Source organism: Hyaena hyaena, unplaced genomic scaffold, assembly GCF_003009895.1.
Source record: "Hyaena hyaena isolate Hyena2069 unplaced genomic scaffold, ASM300989v1 scaffold_402, whole genome shotgun sequence".
Lineage (NCBI taxonomy): Eukaryota > Metazoa > Chordata > Mammalia > Carnivora > Hyaenidae > Hyaena > Hyaena hyaena.
This window is the reverse complement of record NW_024081034.1, coordinates 656522-676714: the sequence shown is the minus strand read 5'-3', so window position 1 is coordinate 676714 and position 20193 is coordinate 656522.

Sequence of the window (20193 nt, the reverse complement as noted above, 5' to 3'; positions counted from 1 at the left end):
AGAGAGAATCCCAAGCAGGCTCTGCACTGCCAGCACAGAGTCCGATGCAGGGCTTGAACTCACGAACCCCGAGATCATGACCTGAGCGGAAGTCAGGTGTTTAACCGACTGAGCCGCACAGGCACCCCTCATTATCATTCTTATATATTGATAATTATTAATTATCATATGATAATTGATATCATATTATCATAGGATATTGATAATAATGATAATGATCATTATTAGTTGCTCAGTCAAATTGGCCAATGGGAACCCTTCAATGCGATGCCAAGATTCTTTTGAAATGACTTAATCTTAGAGGTTCCTTCGGTTTCGTCTTGCTTTCTGACGCAATACGATTGGAGCTCATCTTGAACTTTTCCTGCATAGGTCTGGATTCAGCTCTCTCTGAGAAGCCTTGACTGCTTTTAGGGGGAATGCAATTCGGAAACCAACATAGGTGCTAAATGTTCTCATTGCTATTGGGGGCAGAGGCATGGATTCTAGAGCAAGGGTCAGAAAACACAACACACTCTGGCCCTCAAGCCACTGCCTGTTTTTGTAAATAAAGTTTTATTGGAACACTGTCAAGCTCATTTGCTTACATATTGTCTGTGGTTGCTTTCACAAAATAACAGCGGAGTCAAATAGTTGAAACAAGATGACATTGGCCTGCAAAGCCTAAGCCGTTTACTATCCAGCCATTTACAGGAAAAATTTGCCAACTCTGGTGTAAACATGTAGGAATCATATTTCGTAATAACATTCCATGTTTCTGTTTTTAATTCAGATCGGAACTCAAGTGTTTTCCTAACTTCTTTGATGCTATATTTGCACCTCCTCTTCCTTAACTGAAAGTTTTGATTTTTTAATAACACAGACATAGTTACATATTTTGCTTTTCTCTGTAATGCCTAAACATAGCTTCAAAATTGCGATGTGTCAATATTACTTCTAAAAATAGAATGACTGAGGAACGTTTAAGATTTCTCTCTAGTTTTTTTTTTTTTACACCTTTATAATATATTCTGCCAAGAATGTACAGAGTACTGTGCACAAGTCACGTAAAATAGCGCTTTTCTCTGTGGGTAATGTTACCGATTCAATATACTGTCACATTTCTTTGTTTCACTTTGTTTTTCATTTTGGAGTCTGCTTTACAATCCTTTTTATATCAATATTATTGGAAAATATGTGAAACACGATCCTAATGGAGGATGTTAATAGGCTTATTAGAAACGAATAAATTAGGACTATAAAATACAAGGAAGAATATAGGAGAATTGGCAATACCGTTAGCAGGCTTGAGAAAACTCTCTAGCTCATTTTATACCGTTAATATAATCTTGATACCAATAATGAAAAAGAGAGTATGGGAAAATCGTAGGCTGATCACTCTTGCAAAGGCCAGTACGGAAACCCCTCACTACAAAAACAAAATTAGCGGCCCACATCCTAATGGATGTGCATGTGCATGCGAGATAGACAGCTATTGGACGGACAGATGGATAGACCGACCAACAGACCCACCTGAGGGCAGTTTTCATCTGGAAGGTGGAACACTAGACTCTAAAGCTAGGATGCCTAAGTTTGAATCTCAGCGTCACTAATTACTATCTGTATAAACCTGGGCGAGTCGTTTAACTGTTCTGTGCCTTAGTTTCTTCATCTACAAAATGGGGATAATGACGGCCCCTACCTCATAAGGTTGTGAGGCGTCAGTCAATTAGTATAGGTAAGATACTTCACGTAGAGAGCTGCTATTATTATTGCTGTGTCTATTATTATTGTTATTATTTTTAAAGTTTATTTATTATTTTGAGAGAGAGAGCACATATGAGTGGGGGAAAGGTAAAGAGAGAAGAAAAGAGAGACTCCCAAGCAGGATCCAAGCTGTCAACCTAGAGCCCGACATGGGGCTCAAACCCACGAACTGCGAGATCATGACTTGAGTCGAAATCAAGGGTCAGACACTTAACTGACTGAGCCCCCCAGGCACCCCAGTTGCTGCTTTTATCATTGAAAGACATCTTATCCACAGAGCAGTCGTGGCTCAGGATTTCTTCCCAGAGTTAGCCAAACGTGAGGTTAAGGGCACCAGCCATATCTGAGGGACATGAGAATATATTCACAGGCCTGACTCGAATAACATAAACATAATGGGAACTTCCCACAGAGGGCAGAGGAGGGGGCGCTTCCCCGAATCTGCCTCTCCCACTTCTAGGGCCAGCCGATGCCCTGCGTCTAGACGGCTACACAGCATAGCGGCTAGGATAGAAGGTTCTGGCGTTAGACCACCTGAGTTTAAATCCTGGCTCTCTTTTATACAACATGTCACCTGCTGCAAACTTCGTGATCTCTGCGAGCCTCAACTTGTCCATCTCTAAAATGCAAATAATATTAGCCCTTGGCTAACAGTGTTGTGAGGATTAAGAGTTCCATTGATTTAGAAAGTTGGAACTGAGGGGCGCCTGGGTGGCTCGGCCAGTTAAGCATCTGACTCTTGATTTCGGTTCTGGTCATGATCTCATGATTCTGAGATGGAGACCCTCACTGGGCTCTGTGCTGACAGCTTGGGATTCTCTCTATCCCTCTCTCTCTGCCCCTCCCCTGCTCTCTCTCTCTCGCTCCCTCTCTCTCTCTTTCTCTCTCTCTCTCTCGGCATGAGACTCTTGATCTCGGGGTTGTGGTTTCGAGTCCCACCTCCCCAGAGTTACCCAAACAGCGCCTGCTTCTCAGTTTTCCACTCAGAAAGGGTCAGACCCTTTCTGTACCGCAGAGACCCGCTCAGAGGAGCCTCGTGCGATTTCCAGAATTCTCTGCACTTGGCAGGAGGCTTAGCAGTAGCTGAGAGAAAGCCAACCGGAGTCGCTTATGCAAAAGAGGACTTATTGAAAGGACACCGTGAGCAGCTCTTAGAATGCAAGCGTTCGCTGCACCAACAGGGAGGCAAAACCGGGACGGCCCCAGGGACCTCGAAGGTCAGAAAGAAATTCCTCAAAACCAGTGTGCTCTCTCCTTGTCTGGGACATTCTCTCGGATCAGCTCATGCCCAGAGGCTGAGACCCAGGTTCCGGAAGCCTCCAGCCTCACATCTACTCAGTTTCACCACTCAGTAGGAACGTGGTCTCCAGACGAACATCTGGGAAGGGGGTTGGGGAAACAAAGAGAGAGAGAGAATGAGAAACAAACCATGAGAGACTCTTAAAGACAGAGGACAAACTGAGGGCTGGTGGAGGGAGGTGGGTGGGGGGTGGGCTCATCACCTCAGTGAGCCCTGGGTGTTGTAAAGGATGAATCACTGAACCCTATTTCTTTTATTTTTTTTAATTTTCTTTTTTTTAATGTTTTATTTATTTTTGAGAGAGAGAGAGAGGCAGCGTGAGCAGGGGAGGGTCAGAGAGAGAGGGAGACACAGAATCTGAAACAGGCTCCAGGCTCTGAGCTATCAGCACAGAGCCCAACGCGGGGCTCAAACCCATGAAACTCGAGATCCGAAGCCGGCCGCTTAACAGACTGAGCCACCCAGGCGCCCCACTGAACCCTATTCCTGAAACCAATCCATTGCACTGCTCATCAACTAACTAGAATGGAGATAAAAATTTAAAAAGCAAAAAAAAAAAAAAAAAAAAAAAAAAAAAAAAAAAAAAAAAAAAAAATTAAAAAAAAAAAAAAAAAAAAAAAAAAAGTAGAAATGAAAAAACAAACAACAACCAGGAAACACACCTAAAAAAAAAAAAAAGGAACGTGGTCTCTTTCTTTTGTGCAAATTAACGTTATCCTGGTGGAGCGGGCCTGTTTTAGGTCACAAGCTCATCCCTGAGTCCCATCACTATGGCCAGGGATGAGGCCAGTTTAGTCAGGTACCACCTCTAGCCAATTACCATGGCCACGGAGGTGGGGTCTGTAAAAAGATGACAATTCCCCCCCATTTTGACCCTCGGGTTAAAGGAGCATCTCCCAGAAGAAAGCAGAATCTCGCATCTAGAAGAAAGGAGGGAAGCACCGCCAAAACTGTAGATAACTCTACAGTCTCATTAAAGACAAAAATCGGGGCGCCTGGGTGGCTCGGTCGGTTGAGCAACCAGCTTAGGCTCAGGTCATGATCTCACGGTTCGTGGGTTCGAGCCCCGCGTCGGGCTTTGTGCTGACAGCTCAGAGCCTGGAGCCTGTTTCGGATTCTGCGTCTCCCTCTCTCTCTCTGCCTTTCCCTTGCTCATGCTCTGTCTCTCTCTGTCTCAAAAATAAATAAACTATAAAAAAAAATTTTTTAAGACAAAAATCGAGGGGCGCCTGGGTGGCTGGCTCAGTTAAGCATCAGACTCTTGACTTCAGCTCAGGTTGTGATCTCACCACTGGTGAGATGGAGCCCCACATCGGGCTCCATGCTGACAGCCTGCTTGGGATTCTATGTTTCTCTCTCCCTCTCTCTCTCCCTCTCTCTCTCTCTCTCTCTGTTCCTCCCTGCTCCTGTCTCTCTCCCTCTCTGTCTCACAAAATAAACAAATAAACATTAAAAAAAAAAAAAAAAAGACAAAAGGGGTGCCTGGGTGGCTTAGTCGGTTAAGCGTCCGACTTTCGCTTGGGTCATGATCTCGCGGTTCGTGGGTTCGAGCCCCGCGTCGGGCTCTGTGCTGACTGCCAGCTCAGAGCCTGGAGCCTGTTTCAGAGTCTGTGCCTCCCTCTCTCTCTGACCCTCCCCTGCTCACGCTGTCTCTCTCTCTCTCCTAGAAATAAATAAAACATTAAAAATTTTTTAAAAAAAAGACAAAAATCAAACCTATGAGACTCTGTACAAATCAACATGACTTCCACGGTCATTCAGTCATTCATAATGCAGCAAGTCTAGACTTAAACGGTGTATGGGAAAGTGTCCACCTAAGTGATTTTTCTAGCCGGTAGAACTTTATCCTCCAAGTGCTAAACCATGTTGCTTTAGATCATTTTCTATAGTCTCTCTGCAATACGGCGGAAACAACTTTTCCCACTTTTAGAAAAAGAGTGTCTTGAATAAAACTTAACCATGACTTGTTGCCAAGGAATGGTTATCAATTCTTTTTTGTTTTAAGTTTATTTATTTATTTTGAGGGAGAGAGCGAGAAATCGAGCAGGGGAGGGGCAGAGGGAGAGAATTCCAAATAGGCTCCGCACCGTCAGAGCTGAGACCGACGTGGGCCTTGAACCCATGAACCGTGAGATTAGAATCTGAGCCGAAACCTGGAGTCAGACGCTTAACTGACGGAGCCACCCAGGCGCCCCAATAGTTATCAATTCTTGAATATCAATGACATTCTCCAGGACCGCTGAGACAGAGCTATTCGCCTCTATGCAAAAGGCACCAGACTACATGTTTTAATTTCCGGTTTCATTTTTAAGTTTTTGGTCTCATGTTCTCAGATGCTCCTTCACACTGTTGGCACCGTGCTTGTCCCTGCTATCTTTCACCCTGAAGCACTTCCCCCTCCCCCACTGCCTTGCTTGTTGGCTAATCCTAATCTACCACGGGTTGGGAAATCAGATGACCAAAAATGTTACAAGATTGGGTAAAATATTTGCAAATTCAGAAATTCGAATTTACTGCTGTGTGAAGAAATAGTCTCTGAGTGAAAGCTGGGGAGCTTGTCTGTGAATAAATTATGAGAAGTCTTTAACACCTATTACGTATTTCTACACACTTGTCATTTTCTTTCCCGTGTTGGCCCATCTCTGCTCACAGATGCATTCGAGATGGTTGTGTTACCAACAGGATGATTTTAAAAGAACTGAGGTATTTCTTTATTTCTTTTCTTCATGGTGTCTCTTTTCTAAATGATATTCTCTTCATTTTTAAACATCTATTTATCGGGGCACCTGGGTGGCTCAGCTGGTTTGGCGTCTGACTTCAGCTCAGGTCATGATCTCACGGTTTGTGGGTTTGAGCCCCGCGTCGGGCTCTGGGCTGAGGGCTTGGAGCCTACTTCAGATCCTCTGTCTCTTCCTCTCTCTGCCCCTCCCCAACGATCACTCTCCTTCAAAAATAAACATTAAAAAAAAATAAATTGTTAAACACCTATTTATCTGTGAGTCCTCACCCAGCTAACTATCTTAGACCATTTCCAAGAACTCAAAACATGGACCCTCCAGCTGCCCTTAAATAGGCAAATGGACACTTAAATACCACTGAGATTTACACTGACCCAGCTACCTCCAGTCACGGAAAGAGAAAATAGTAGAGACGGCTTTTTCTATAGATGAATCACGATAAAAGCTTGTGATTTTGAAATTAACACTGGGCAGTACCGAATTCTGGAACCCGATGAAAATATTTCCCTGTGGGAAAGAAACCTTGCAACAAAAACTAACAGGGAATGGAGAAAAGCTCTGAATTCAAACACACAGATCCTGCTTTTACTACAGATAATAAAAAAAGGGGAGAAAAAAAAAGATCAGGCCACTTCTCTGCTACTAAATGAGAGTAGATTGAAATGACTATGGCCTACATGTCCCAGATATGAAGACCCACCCTGGAAACTTCATCTCCAAAAATAGAAAGTCTGGCTCCGTTTACACCGGGCTACCCAACAGTTCGATTGGTCGGTTCAGGGGGAAATAAAACTGATTGTACGCCGCAGTTAAGTGGGTGTTGCAGTTACTTCGGCTACGTAATAAACCATCCCCAAAACTTAGTAGCTTAAAACAGCGACATTTATTTTGCTGACAAATCTGCAATCTGAGAAAGGTTCAGCAGGGACAGCTCATGAGTGCCCCTCGCCACATCAGCGGAGGTGACTGGAAGCCAGCCTCACTTGTCATTGGCAAGGGACGCTCGAAGGCTGAGGTCTGGAAGGATCCAAGGCTCATCTACTCACACATCTGGAGGTGGATGCTGCAGAGATTCAAACAGCTGGGGGCTGGTCTCTCCACATGGCCTCTCCAGTATGGTGGCTTCCAGGTGGCCAGACTCCCTCCACAATGGCCCTGGAATCCCAAGGCAGGTGTCCCAAGAGAGCAGGGGCCTGACAGAAGCGAACTCAGCATCAGAAGGCACTCCACTGTTACTTCATCTGCATGCTGTTGGTTAGAAGTGAGTCACCATAGGCCAGCTCAAGTTCAAGGGGAGAAAATCCACTCTGCTTTGGTGGCTATAATGTTTAAGAGTTTGTGTTTTAAAACATCACGGTTGGGGGCGCCTGGGTGGCTTAGTCGGTTAAGCGTCCGACTTTTGCTTAGGTCATGATCTCGCGGTTCGTGGGTTCGAGCCCCGCGTCGGGCTCTGTGCTGACTGCCAGCTCAGAGCCTGGAGCCTGTTTCAGAGTCTGTGCCTNAGGTCATGATCTCGCGGTTCGTGGGTTCGAGCCCCGCGTCGGGCTCTGTGCTGACTGCCAGCTCAGAGCCTGGAGCCTGTTTCAGAGTCTGTGCCTCCCTCTCTCTCTGACCCTCCCCTGCTCACGCTGTCTCTCTCTCTCTCCTAGAAATAAATAAAAACATTAAAATAAATAAATAAATAAAACATCACAGTTGGGGGGGGTGCCTGGGTGGCTCAGTCGGTTAAGCGTCCGACTTCAGCTCAAGGGCTCAAGCCGCGCGTCGGGCTCTATGCTGACTGACAGCTCAGAGCCTGGAACCTGCTTCAGATTCTCTGACTCCCTCTCTCTCTGCCCCTCCCCCGCTCATACTGGCTCTCTCTCTCTCTCAGAAATAAATAAAACATTAAAAAAATTTTAAAACATCACGGTTGGGGACTCTGGCCACCCGAGGAAGGAACAATAGATACTGTTAGATCAGGCTTCTTTTTTAAAATTTTATTGAAATTCAAGTTAACTAACATACAGTGTAGTCTTGGCTTCAGGAGTAGAATCCAGTGATTCGTCTCTTACATATGACACCCAGAGCTCATCCCAAAAAGTGTCCTCCTTAATGCCCATCATCTTTTTAACCCCTTCCCCCCTCCTCCCCTCCAACAGCCTTCAGTTTGTTCTCTGTATTTGAGAATCTCTTATGGGGGGAAGGAGGGGGTGCCTGCGTGGCCCAGTTGGTTAAGCATCCGAATTCCACTCAGGTCATGATCCCATGGTTTATGAGTTCAAGCCCCGCATCAGGCTCTGTGCTGACAGCTCAGAGCCTGGAGCCTGCTTCTGATTCTGTGTCTCCCTCTTTCTCTCTCTGCCCCTCCCCAGCTCATGTTCTGTCTCTCTCTTTGTCTCTCTCTCTCAAAAAATAAATAAATATTTTTAAAAAATTTTTAAAAGGAATCTCTTATGGTTTGCCTTCCTCTCTGTTTTTATCTTCTTTTTCCTTCCCTTCCCTTCTATGCTCATCTGCTGAGTTTCTCAAATTCCACATATGGGTGAAATCATATGATATGTGTCCTTCTCTGACTGACTTATTTCACTTACGGATAAAGAAGAAATGATTTGGGGTGCTTGGGTGGCTTAGTCGGTTAAGCGTCCGACTTTCGCTCAGGTCATGATCTCGCAGTTCGTGGGTTTGAGCCCCATGTTGGGCTCTGTGCTGACAGCCAGCTCAGAGCCTGGAGCCTATTTCAGAGTCTGTGACTCCCTCTCTCTCTGACTCTCCCCAGCTCACGCTGTCTCTCTCTCTCTCTCCTAGAAATAAATAAAAATATTAAAAAAAAGAAGAAGAAGTGATATACGTATACAACGGAATACTGCTCGGCAATGAAAAAGGATGACCTCTTTCCACTTGCAACAACGTGGATGGAACTGAGGGTATTATGCTAAGCTAGATCAGGCTTCATAATATGGCAACCCCAGACCTCACTCCCTTCCCTCCTAATTATTCTAGCCAGCTAGCAACTCTCCCTGGCGTCCCCCCAAAGGCATCAAGTTTCATGAGTCAGCTGACTTCCTTCTGGATGAATCTGGACCAGAGGAAAAGAAGAAAGAGGAGAGGTGACGACCCCTTTCCAGAGGACCGGCAGTGAGGCAGCTCTGCTAAGAGCAAGGTGACCACACAGCACATTTGGGTTGCAAGAGAATAAGACCCTCGAGCCAAGGCCCACACGAAAGGTGCCACGGTGAGAACTTCAGAGAACCCAGCCTGAGCAGGAGAGTGGGAGAGCTCAGGTCTACACGTGCTCCAGAGCCACCAGGCAGTTCCTTCATGGTCACTTACATTCGTGAGGTCTGGGTTCTTAAAAATAAGAGCAATAATAATAATAAACAGTTTGGAGTTGTAAGTTCCTTTAAGGTTTGTAAAGAGCTTCCACGTAAGTTCTCTCATCTTCTGCTCTGTGTGGCAAAACTTCTCTTCTACCGAAAGCCAATGGACGACACCATCAAGTTCATCTTTACGGAGGAAATTGGATCAGTCTTCGAAAAGATGGCATCCTATGTTAGGGGAGGCCCGGGGAGCTGCTTGCAGTGGTGGGTTCTGTTGATCAGGGTGATTTTTTCCAGGAAGCCCTCTCTCGACCCCGAGTTGGATGGAACAGCCCCTTTCTCTTCACTCATAACACAATGATCACATCTTTACTTCCCATTGATTCTCTTCTGGGTGCCATTTTCCTTATAGCTCTTCTCACATCCTTACCATATTCCCTACACTCACTACACAACTGTGACCTTTTGAGCGTGATGAACCATTTTTTTAAATGGTTATTTATTTTTGAGAGAGAGAGAGAGAGGCAGAGAGAGAGGGAGGCAGAAGATCTGAAGCAGGCTCTGGGCTGGCAGCAGGAAGCCTGATGCGGGGCTCAAACTCCCAAACCATGAGATCATGACCTGAGCTGAAGTCAGATGCTCAAGCGACTGAGCCACTCAGACACCCCCATGATGAACCATTTTGATCCATTTTTATTCCTGTTAGCACTTAACACGGTACCTTGCACATATATGTTTCTTGAGGAGGGAATGTATACGTGAGTTAGTGAATGGTCATGAAAATGTGTTATATGGAAACTTCAATATAAAAGATGCGAAGTCGTACCAAATCACAATCATAAACATGAAGGACGTTTCTTCTAACTAGAACAGACAAAGAAAAAATATAAGAAAAGCACATAATCTTGTTTATGTATGCTGTGGAGAAATATTTCCACACCACCACCTATCCATTTTGATAAACATGTGCTTGGCGTATCTTAGTGGGCCTACATCAATATTTGCATCATCAACAGAGAATAGACTGAATATTTTATGGCAATTTTACGAGCATATCATTTGGAAATTGCATAGATATTAGGAGAGACTCATTGTTTTAATAAGCTAGATTTATGGAAGGCATTTCCCATATCAGATGAAGAGGAGCCTCATCATACTTTTGTCGTAAATGACTTTTCATATTGCCAGTCAATTACTATGGTTCTGAGACACTGAACCCAGAAAACTCATTTTAGAGTCAGGAATTCTTGATATGTAAGACGTGAAGGGAATGGATGCCTTTACTCTGAATTATTGTCAAAACCAAAGATAGGCTACCTATTAGCTTTGAAGGGAAAAAGACTCAAAGGCCAATGAAATGAGACCAATTATGCATTCCATGGGCAAAGAGCTGAACGTCCATGTAAACAAGGAAGCTGTGGGTGCCACGACAGGGACAATGCCACTGGATCCATGAGGACAATGTAGATGGTTTGGCTTGTTGAAGTAATGGGGCAGAGTGCAGGGTGCCGTCGCCTGGAGCAGGGAGGAAGAGGGTGGGCTTCCCTGAGCCTGGATCACAATCATGGTGGTTCTAGCTCAATGCCAGCAGGGCCACATTGCTCTCACCCCCGTCTCCTGGAGATAGCCTGTGAGCTTTCGGATTTTCTGTGCACAGAAACCATCCCACTCAACTATCATACGGACAGAAGGACCCCACCTGCTAGAAGGGACAAATGTTTTTGCGCAAAGGCAAGCACCACCAGAGGCACCTGGGGGGCTCAGTCGGTTGAGCATCTGACGTCAGCCCTGGTCATGATTTCACAGTTTGTGGATTCGAGCCCCGCGTTGGGCTCTGTGCTGACAGCTCAGAGCCTGGAGCCTGCTTCGGATTCTGTATCTTCCTCTCTCTCTGCCCCTCCCCCAATCATGCTCTATTTCTCTCTGTCTCAATAATAAATAACCATAAAAAGAATTTAAAAAAAAAGAGAAAAGATTCTCTCTCTTTCTCCCTCTGCCCCCTCTCCCCCACTTGTGCTCTCACTCCTTCTCTCTCAAAAATAGAAAATAAAAATGAAAAGATTTTATTTTTAAGTCATCTCTACACCCACATGGGGCTTGAATCCACCACCCCATGATCAAGTCACACGCTCCACCAACCAAGCCAACCAGGCACCCCCAACAGGCACAGCTAAGTTTATACATAAATCCAGGCCACCTAATTGAAGTCACATAGGCTCCACGACTCTTGTCACCTAGTGCCCTGCCTGACCATTCCCCAGGTCATGAAGAGGTCCCCCCAACGCCCAGCCCTCAATGGCTACACAATAAATACTTCGTTTCGCGAATGAACCAAAATACCTCCACCTATCTTCTTGCCGTTGGACCTCCTGGCTGCCTCCAACTTTCCACAAAGCTTTTTCTTTTTCTTTTTTAAATTAAAGCAACCCGAGCAGCAGTATGGAATCTGGACCACTTAGCCAGCTATCGTACTGGCTCAGAATGAGATCCCGCATCCAGATAGAGGCCAAAAGAATAGAATGGAATAGACCAAACCAGATTTGCAAGAAAAAAGACATTTGGGCCCTTTGAGATAGACAGATGTCTGTTTTACGCTCCACCCATAGTTTCCAAAATTTAGTTTTCTGAACCAGTCGCTTAACCAAGTTCTAATTCTTTAGAACGTGCTTTCTTGAAACTTCGCAGAGCACGGTGGTTTCTGGATGATTGTTGCTTCTCCGTTGTCCCGTTGAGCAAATGTGGACTCTCCAAAATTCTGGACCTTTGCTGTCAGGGGTTTGCCCATTGCACCACCCCTAGTGAAGAGAGAGCTGAAGCCAGTTGACTCCTCAGGGGTCCCCTGCCCTAAGGAACAAGTAGCCAGTTGAATACCTCTGCTGGAAGCTAAAAGCTGCTAGAAGCAAGAGCTCCCACTTTTCAGCAGAATTGTTCACATCACCAGTTAAAGAAAAGAAAATAATTATCTTACAATTTTATGATTTTTCTCTACAGAAAGCCAGCATCCTTACCAACAGAGAATCTGAGTTTAGGCGTCTATATTTTCCTGACGAGAATACCTTCAGATCTAAGAGCTGAGAGTCGAGATTTTGCATTTTGGATATGGTTAGTTGTTTTGTATTATTTGTATTTGCATTATTTGGGTTTTTCTTTTTTTAAAGAAATTCTTCAGAGACAGCAAAGTCAAAGGTTTTATTTAAAAAAATTTTTTTTATATTTTTTTAATTTATTTTTGGAACAGAGAGAGACAGAGCATGAGCGGGGGAAGGGCAGGGAGAAAGGGAGATGGAGGCTCTGAATCAGACTGTGCTGAGAGCAGAAAGCCCAAAGCAGGCTTGAACCCACAAACCGTGAGATCATGACATGAACTGACTTCTGATGCTTAACCGACCGAGCCACCCAGGTGCCCCAGTTTTTGTGTGTGTTTTTTTTAATAATACCAGCATTGGTTGGTTCAAATTCAGAAATGCTTGTTCCTGATACTTTGGAGGGAGGGAGATATAATCAAAGTAAAGAGACTTTGCAAGAGCCCCACACGTGGTAGTCACCATACCCCTAAGTTGCAAGATTTTAAAATGTCCTAACACCTTGCCGACCAAATAACACAAGCCTCATGGTGAATTTAGAAATCTGCTTTTCTCTCTTTCGGGTGCGTGCTTCAGTCAACACAGATTGCTTTTTTCGAGCATTCTAGTTTGGTTGCCGTCAGACTCTCACTTCAGCCTTGAGACCCTTCCTCAAAGTAGCAGCCATTTGCTAAAAAGGCAAAACAATCCTTCCAGATGCCCAGATGCATATTTTTCTACGTTCATTGCATTGCCTTCCTTCCAGGAGAATTTGAAAAAAAAAAAAAAAGTGGATTGTCCCTACTTTCGGGTACCAGAGGCAACATAAAGTTCTCCCCATGGGTTGGATGGGATCTAAAGAAATCCCCACCTCCAAGTCTACGGTTTCTCAAATTGCCTTCAGGTGATTAAACAGATTTCTTAACGAACAACAGAAGGAAACTTTGAGTTTTCCTTCTGCCACAGTCGAGTACCCCCTGAATCAGTCAGGGTCAAGATCGGCTGTGAACTTCACTCCACACTTAATGTCTCAAGTCCAATATGGTCACGGAAAAGCAGAAAGTAGGGAGAAGACTGATGAAGCTTAGAACCCGAGAGAGAGAAGGAAGGCCCTCTGATTAAGAAATAAGAAAGAGGATGGGGGTGCCCGGGGGCCTCGGTCGGTTGAGCGTCCGATATCAGCTCAGGTCATGATCTCAAGGTTTGTGAGTTTGAGCCCTGCATCAGGCTCACAGCTCAGAGCCGGGAGCCTGTTTCGGATTCTGTGTGTCTCTCTCTCTGCCTCTCCCCCACTCATGCTCTGTCTGTCTCTCCCAAAAAAATAAGCATCTAAAAAAAGAAGTAAGAAAGAGGATGTAAAAGTCAGGGAAGCAAACTGTGTAATGAAAACTGAACACTTTGTTTTGGCCCAGGAAGTAGACACATGACTAAATGAGCGGCAATATTAAATTCACCACCTGGCCTACAGAGAACTGTGGCCCCAATGCCAGCAAATGTTGCCGTCTTATATTTCCTGCATCGCTGTGGAATGTCTTGCAACCATGTCTCCACCCAAGCCTGTTGGGGGGACCATTGCCCCGGTTCTCGTTCCCTTGATATCCACCAAGTTCCTCGGCTCTTACCAGTCACAATGCTGCAAAGCAACGTGGCCCTAGTGGAAAGGACAATGACGTGAGATTGTTCCAGGCCTCCCCGTGCTAGAACCGACAGAGTAATCTCCAGCACATCTCATCAGCTTCCTGGGCCTCAGTTTCCTCTTCAGCAAAATCAGGGACTTGGTCTTGATGATTCTATAACCTTTTCTCTCCCACGTGGACATCCTTCTGGCTTTAGGACTCAGAGCTGATCACGCACACTCGGATCCTCTGGCCCCCTCTCTCTGCCCCTCCCACACTTGCACTTTCTAGAAAATAAAGAAATATTTGTTTATAAATTAGGGACAGGAGCCCCCAAGTGCTTTTGGATGTCTGAGCAGCTAGCAAGCCCCCTTGGCCTCAGGTGCCCCCTCCTGACCCTAGTAATTCATGATTGTCTATTATCATCCTTATCATAAGTAGTTGGAAACATGGACTAAGGCCATCTCATAATAGAAGCTATCATTTACCAAAAGCTGACTCTGGGCCAAGCACTTTGAGCGCTCAGTTTTCACAGAATTAAGATTAATTATTAATTCTTGAGTAGACTGCTCCAGTCAGTACTTTTATCATCCTCATAACACAGATGAGAAAACTGAGTACCTCACGGGCCCAGTAACTTAACTCCGGTCATATGACTGGTAAGTGGCAAAGTTGAGATTCCCAGTCTAGGACGCCTGATTCCAGAGTCCAGGCTTCAAAAAAATAACAAAAGCCAACAAAGAAAAGACTTTTAGTTTGACATAATTTCTAACGTCAAGTTGCAAGAATACTGCAGACAATTCCATATACCCTGTACTCAGATTCTCCAACTGTTAGCATTTTATCCCTTTTTGCTTTATTTTTCTCTTTGTATGTATGTATAATAAACATGATATATACCTCATCATGTTTATATGTGTGTATAATAAACGTGATATATACATCATGATATATACACATGTTTATATGTGTATAATAAACATGATATATACATCATGATATGTATCATGATATACACATATATGATATCTATGATCATCACTTTTTTAATTTTAGGGATAGAGAAAGAGAGAGACAGAATGTTAAGCAGGCTCCATGCTCAGTGTGGAGCCTGATGTGGAACTCGATCCCATGACCCTGGGATCATGACCTGAGCCGAAATCAGGAGTCGGACCCTCAACCGACTGAGCCACCACGTGCCCCTATAATCATCATTTTTTGAACCATTTGAGTATATGGCACAAATGAAGCTTCTTTACCCTTAAATACTTCTGGGTGTGCTTAACTTAAAAACAAGGATATTCCCATATAAACATGGCATAATTGTCACTAAACTATCAATTAACATTGAAACGATGTGATTAGATCTTCAGATCTTATTTAGATTCTGCCAGTCCTTCAATTATGTCTGTTCTAGAAAAAAAAAGTCTTAGGGTTCAACATCAAGTCCTTGATCACACATGACATTCAGTTGTCACATCACTTTAATCTCTTTTTTTTAATTTTTTAAAATGTTTTATTTATTTCTGAGAGAGACAGCGTGAGTAGGGGAGGGTCAGAGAGAGAGGGAGGTACAGAATCTGAAGCAGGCTCCAGGCTCTGAGCTGTCAGCACAGAGCCCACCACAGGGCTCGAACCCACGAACCATGAGATCATGACCTGAGCCGAAGTCAGAGGCTTGACCGACTGAGCCACCCAGGCACCCCAGATCACTTTAATCTCTTAACCTGGAACATTCTTCAGTCTTCCTTTGCCTTTCCTGATCCTGACATGCTTGAAGAGTACATGCCAGTTATTGTAGCAAATATCTCTCGGTTTGCTTTGTCTGATGTCTCCTTGTGTTTAGCTGCAGGTTATCTATGCCTAGCAAGAACTCAGCACAAATGACATGGCGTCTTCTTCTGTGCATCCTATCGGGAGGCACATGGTGTCAGGTGGTTCCATTGCTGGCGATGTTAACTTCGATCATTTGATTAAGGTGTTGCCCACCAGTCTGTGTTCCCCGTTCTAATGAATCTCATGCCGACACAGCCTGCACTCAACACTGTATATAACTACCGTTAGGCAGCTGGCACCGCGGTAGCCATTGAAGATCCAAAGAGCCTTGGAGGAATTCTCCTCACAGAGAGCTTAAAACATTACTGGGAAGACAAGTGTGTGATGCATTACTTCAGCATCCATCCACAAATTGTTCTGTGAGCCCCACCGACCATTAGAGTGGAAATGACTCAGGGTTTAAGGGCTCATTGAGGAGGAGAGGTTGGAAAGCTGCTCTAGCAAGGGAATCAGAAGGGAGGAAGGTTCTGGCCATGGTCAGGAGGTGGGAAGGGTCAGATTTACGAGGGACTGATCTAGGAGGGCCAGAACGGGGGAGGGAGGGGTGTCATCTTCTCACCCAGGAGGATCCCGGCAACCGGTCTGGAGGGCTGCTTGCAGGGCAGATCAGCTGGACCAACAAAAGATGGAGTTCAAGACCTCCCGGGAGTCAGACGGGGTGGTCCGAATGGGGGGTAGGGTGGTAGATGCAGAGCAGCTCCGAAAAATCTGGCTGAATAACTCCCTTGCTCCCGGCTCCCGCTTCACCAAGTCTTTTTTTTTTATTTTTTTTTATTTTTAATGTTTACTTATTCTTGAGAGAGTGAGACAGAGAGACAGCACGAGCAGAGAAGGGGCAGAAAGAGAGGGAGACACAGAATCGGAAGCAGGCTCCAGGCTCTGAGCTAGCTGTCAGCACAGAGCCCGACGCGGGGCTCGAACTCACGAACTGCAAGATCATGACTTGAGCAGCAGTCAGCCACTTAACCGACTGAGCCACCCAAGCGCCCCCCCTTCACCAAGTTTTAACAGCACTTATATTTTCACATACATGTTCTTAAGAAGTGTTCATGGTATTTCCAGTGCTAAGCCAAGGACATTTGGCCAGAGTAGAGGATCTCTGTGGAGGAATCCTGTGAGTCAAGGTAGGAGGGGACAGATGTGGATTGATTGGGAGACGTTTGGGGGCGCCATTCAGGAATTATTCACACCGCCTTTGCATTGGGATTCTATTCTGTGTACACACGAGAAAGCCATGGAATAAGAGGTTAAAATGCTGCCTCTCGTTTCACCGGCTATTTCTAACCTCAAAATAGAATCTTTTCAGAACACCATTTTCACCTGCTTCTGTAGTAAGAACAGGACTTGGCACTTCTCTGAAGTGCCCTTTGCCTCTAATCTGGCTCAGAATTAAAGTGCCCTAATTAAATGGAGACCTCATTATATTCTCCTGTAATCGGCAGCCCAATCATAACACGGTGATTACCCTGAGCTATTACCGCACATACTTCCACCCACTTATTATTATATGTCACTCTACTTTAATTATGTTTCAATGAATATAATCCCATACCCTTCAATACTTAAATAATGCTCACTTTAAATATAACTGCGCGCCTGTAATTCTCCATAAACGTGAGTGCTGGCATCGCAAATGATAAAAATTGCTACTGCTCTGGAGGCTGAACAAACGAAACCATTCCTGAGAGAAACCTGTCTGCATTTTAATAAAATTTTAAAACATGGAAATGTGTTACTACTTTATTTTTTCAAAAACACCGTTCAAGAGGGTGATTTTTGTAGCCTTCACGACAGCGACAACAAATCTTTGGAAGGGAAGCAGCAATTCTCTGAAGACCTTTGTTGGTTAGTAACCACTTCACCAGGGACTTAGCTCCCATAGGGAGCTGATTTAAAAAAAATAAATAAAACATTGCACTGATTTTATACGTATATAATTTCCCACAATGGGGTCTGCAGGGAACTTCCTAGAGAGTGCGGTAGGTCAGAGGTGAAATCTCGGAATCAATAACGAGGTAACTGGCATGAAGGCCTATTACCTGTTCTACTCGTCTGCATATGCCTTCTTATTACCCAGGAAGAAGCATGACGTTAATGTTTGTATTGTTTCTGGTGTGCAGCCTTAGAAAATCACGTTAGTTTCTGCCAGGATATGTCTCAGAGACTACTTTGTCTTTGGAGAATTGCTTGCATTGCATTGTACTTACCACTGTAGCGACGGCAGCCATATACATGCTTTGGCTGGTGTCTATTTCAAACATATGGCCAATGTGGACTGTAAAGTAATCATTTCTGATGCATTAATTCATGACCTCATGCCATGGGACAACGCTCTGAAAGATCTAAACAAATGGTCATCTGTCCTTCCTTTCTAGTCCCTGATTTAAAAATACAGTGCAGGGGCACCTGGGTGGCTCAGTCGGTTAAGTGTCAGACTTTGACTCAGGTCATGATCTCACAGTTTGTGGGTTCAAGCCCCTCGTCGGGCTCTGTGCTGACAGCTAGCTCAGAGCCTGGAGTCTGCTTTAGATCCTGTGTCTCCCTTTCTCTCTCTCTCTCTCTCTCTCTCTCTCTCTCAAATAAATAAATAAAATAAAAATACAGTGTTTGAGCCACAGACTTCAGCAATAGGCTTTTAAGAGGAGAGAGAACTAAAGCATTTTGACCATCTCCAATAAGGAGTAGACAGAGTAAGTTTTTTAAACCTTCCGGCGAGGTAAATCGTTCTAGTTCAATTTTCATCCCCCGTTGTGAACTCTTCCAAACTCATTGTCCGGGAAGCATGTTCTGCGATTATCACTGTCGGACAGAATCAATAGTATTAAAATAATAATTCTGCCCTGCGGACCACTCGACAAGTCCATGGAATAAGTGAAGCCATTAAATAAGTTGGTTACTAAAGTTTTATCCCAAAAGGAGGGACGTGAAAAGGCGCAAAGAGGGTGCCAAACTGGATGGCGATGTAGGAAGTAGAGACTGGACTTTTTTCTTTTGTACCCTTTGGACTGAACCAGAAATTGCCGACCTGTTGTTCCCCCATGGGTGCATCTGGCATGCTAATGACTAAACCAACTCAATCGAACGCTCTAAAAGTTAATGCATGTTGTATTTAAAAAGAAAGAACGTGGGGCGCCTGGGTGACTCAGTCGGTTAAGCGTCCGACTTGGGCTCAGGTCATGATCTCACAGTTCGTGGGTTCGAGCCCCGCGTCAGGCTCTGTGCTGACAGCCAGCTCAGAGCCTGGAGCCTGTTTCAGTCTGTGACTCCCTCTCTCTCTGGCCCTCCCCTGCTCACGCTGCTCTCTCTCTCAAAAATAAATAAAACATTAAAAAAATAAATAAATAAAAAGAAAGAATGTAAGTGTAGCCCATCATGACCCAGTGGGCCAATCACCCAGACACCATGTTCTGTGTATGGTTAGGAAAGACAAAACGATAAATTGGGCTTTGTCAAAATTTAAAACGATTGTGTCTCTGAAGGGCCCCATCAGAAGGTGGAAAGATGGGGCACCTGAGCGGCTCAGTCGGGTAAGTATCAGACTTCAGCTCAGGTCATAATCTCACAGTTCATGAGTTCGAGCCCCGTGTCGGGCTCTGGACTGACAGCTCAGAGCCTGGAGCCTGCTTTGGATTCTGTGTCTCCCTCTCTCTCTGCCCCTCCCCTGCTCATGCTCTGTCTCCCTGTCTCTCAAAAGTAAATAAATGTTAAAAGAAATTTAAAAAAAAAAAAAAGAAGGTGAAGAAACAAAACACAGGATGAGAGAAAATATTTGTAAATAGTATATCTGATAAGAGACTTGTATCTAGATTATATAAAGAACTCTTTTTTTAATGTTTATTTTTGAGAGGGGGAGGGGAGAAAGAGAAGGAATCCCAAGCAGGCTGGTAGTGCAGAGCCTAACACAGGGCTTGAACTCATGAACGATTAGATCATGATCTGAGCCAAAATCAAGAGCTGGACACTTAACTGACTGAGCTTCCCAGGCTCCCCTGTATAAAGAACTCTTATACTTCAGTAATAAAAAGGCAAACCAATTTTAAAAAATGGGCAAAAGATGTGAACGGACATTTCTCCAAGGAAGACATACAAATGGCCAATAAGCACAAGGAGAGATGCTAGTCATTATTAGTCATCAGAGAGATGCAAATCAAAACCACAGTGAGATGTTATAGCATCTCACCCTCACTAGGATGGTTATAATCAAAACGTCTGTTAATAACAAGTGTTGAAGGATGTGGAGAAATGGGAGCCTTCATACATTCATGGTTGAATTATAAATGATTTAGCTGCTTTGTAAACAATTTGGCAGGTTCTCAAAATGTTAGACATAGGATTTCCATAGGAACCAAAAATGTGACTCCTAGGTATGTGTTAGGTGAAATGAAGATGCACATCCACACAAGAACTTGTACACAAATGTTCGTAGAAGCATTATTCATAATAGCCAAAAACAACCCAAATGTCCATCGACTGTTGAATGGATAAACAAAAGTGGGAAATCGATACGATGGAATATTACTCAGCCATGTAAAGGAATGGGGTACTGACATCTCCTACAACATGGACCAATCTGAAATGTTTATGCTAAGTGAAAGA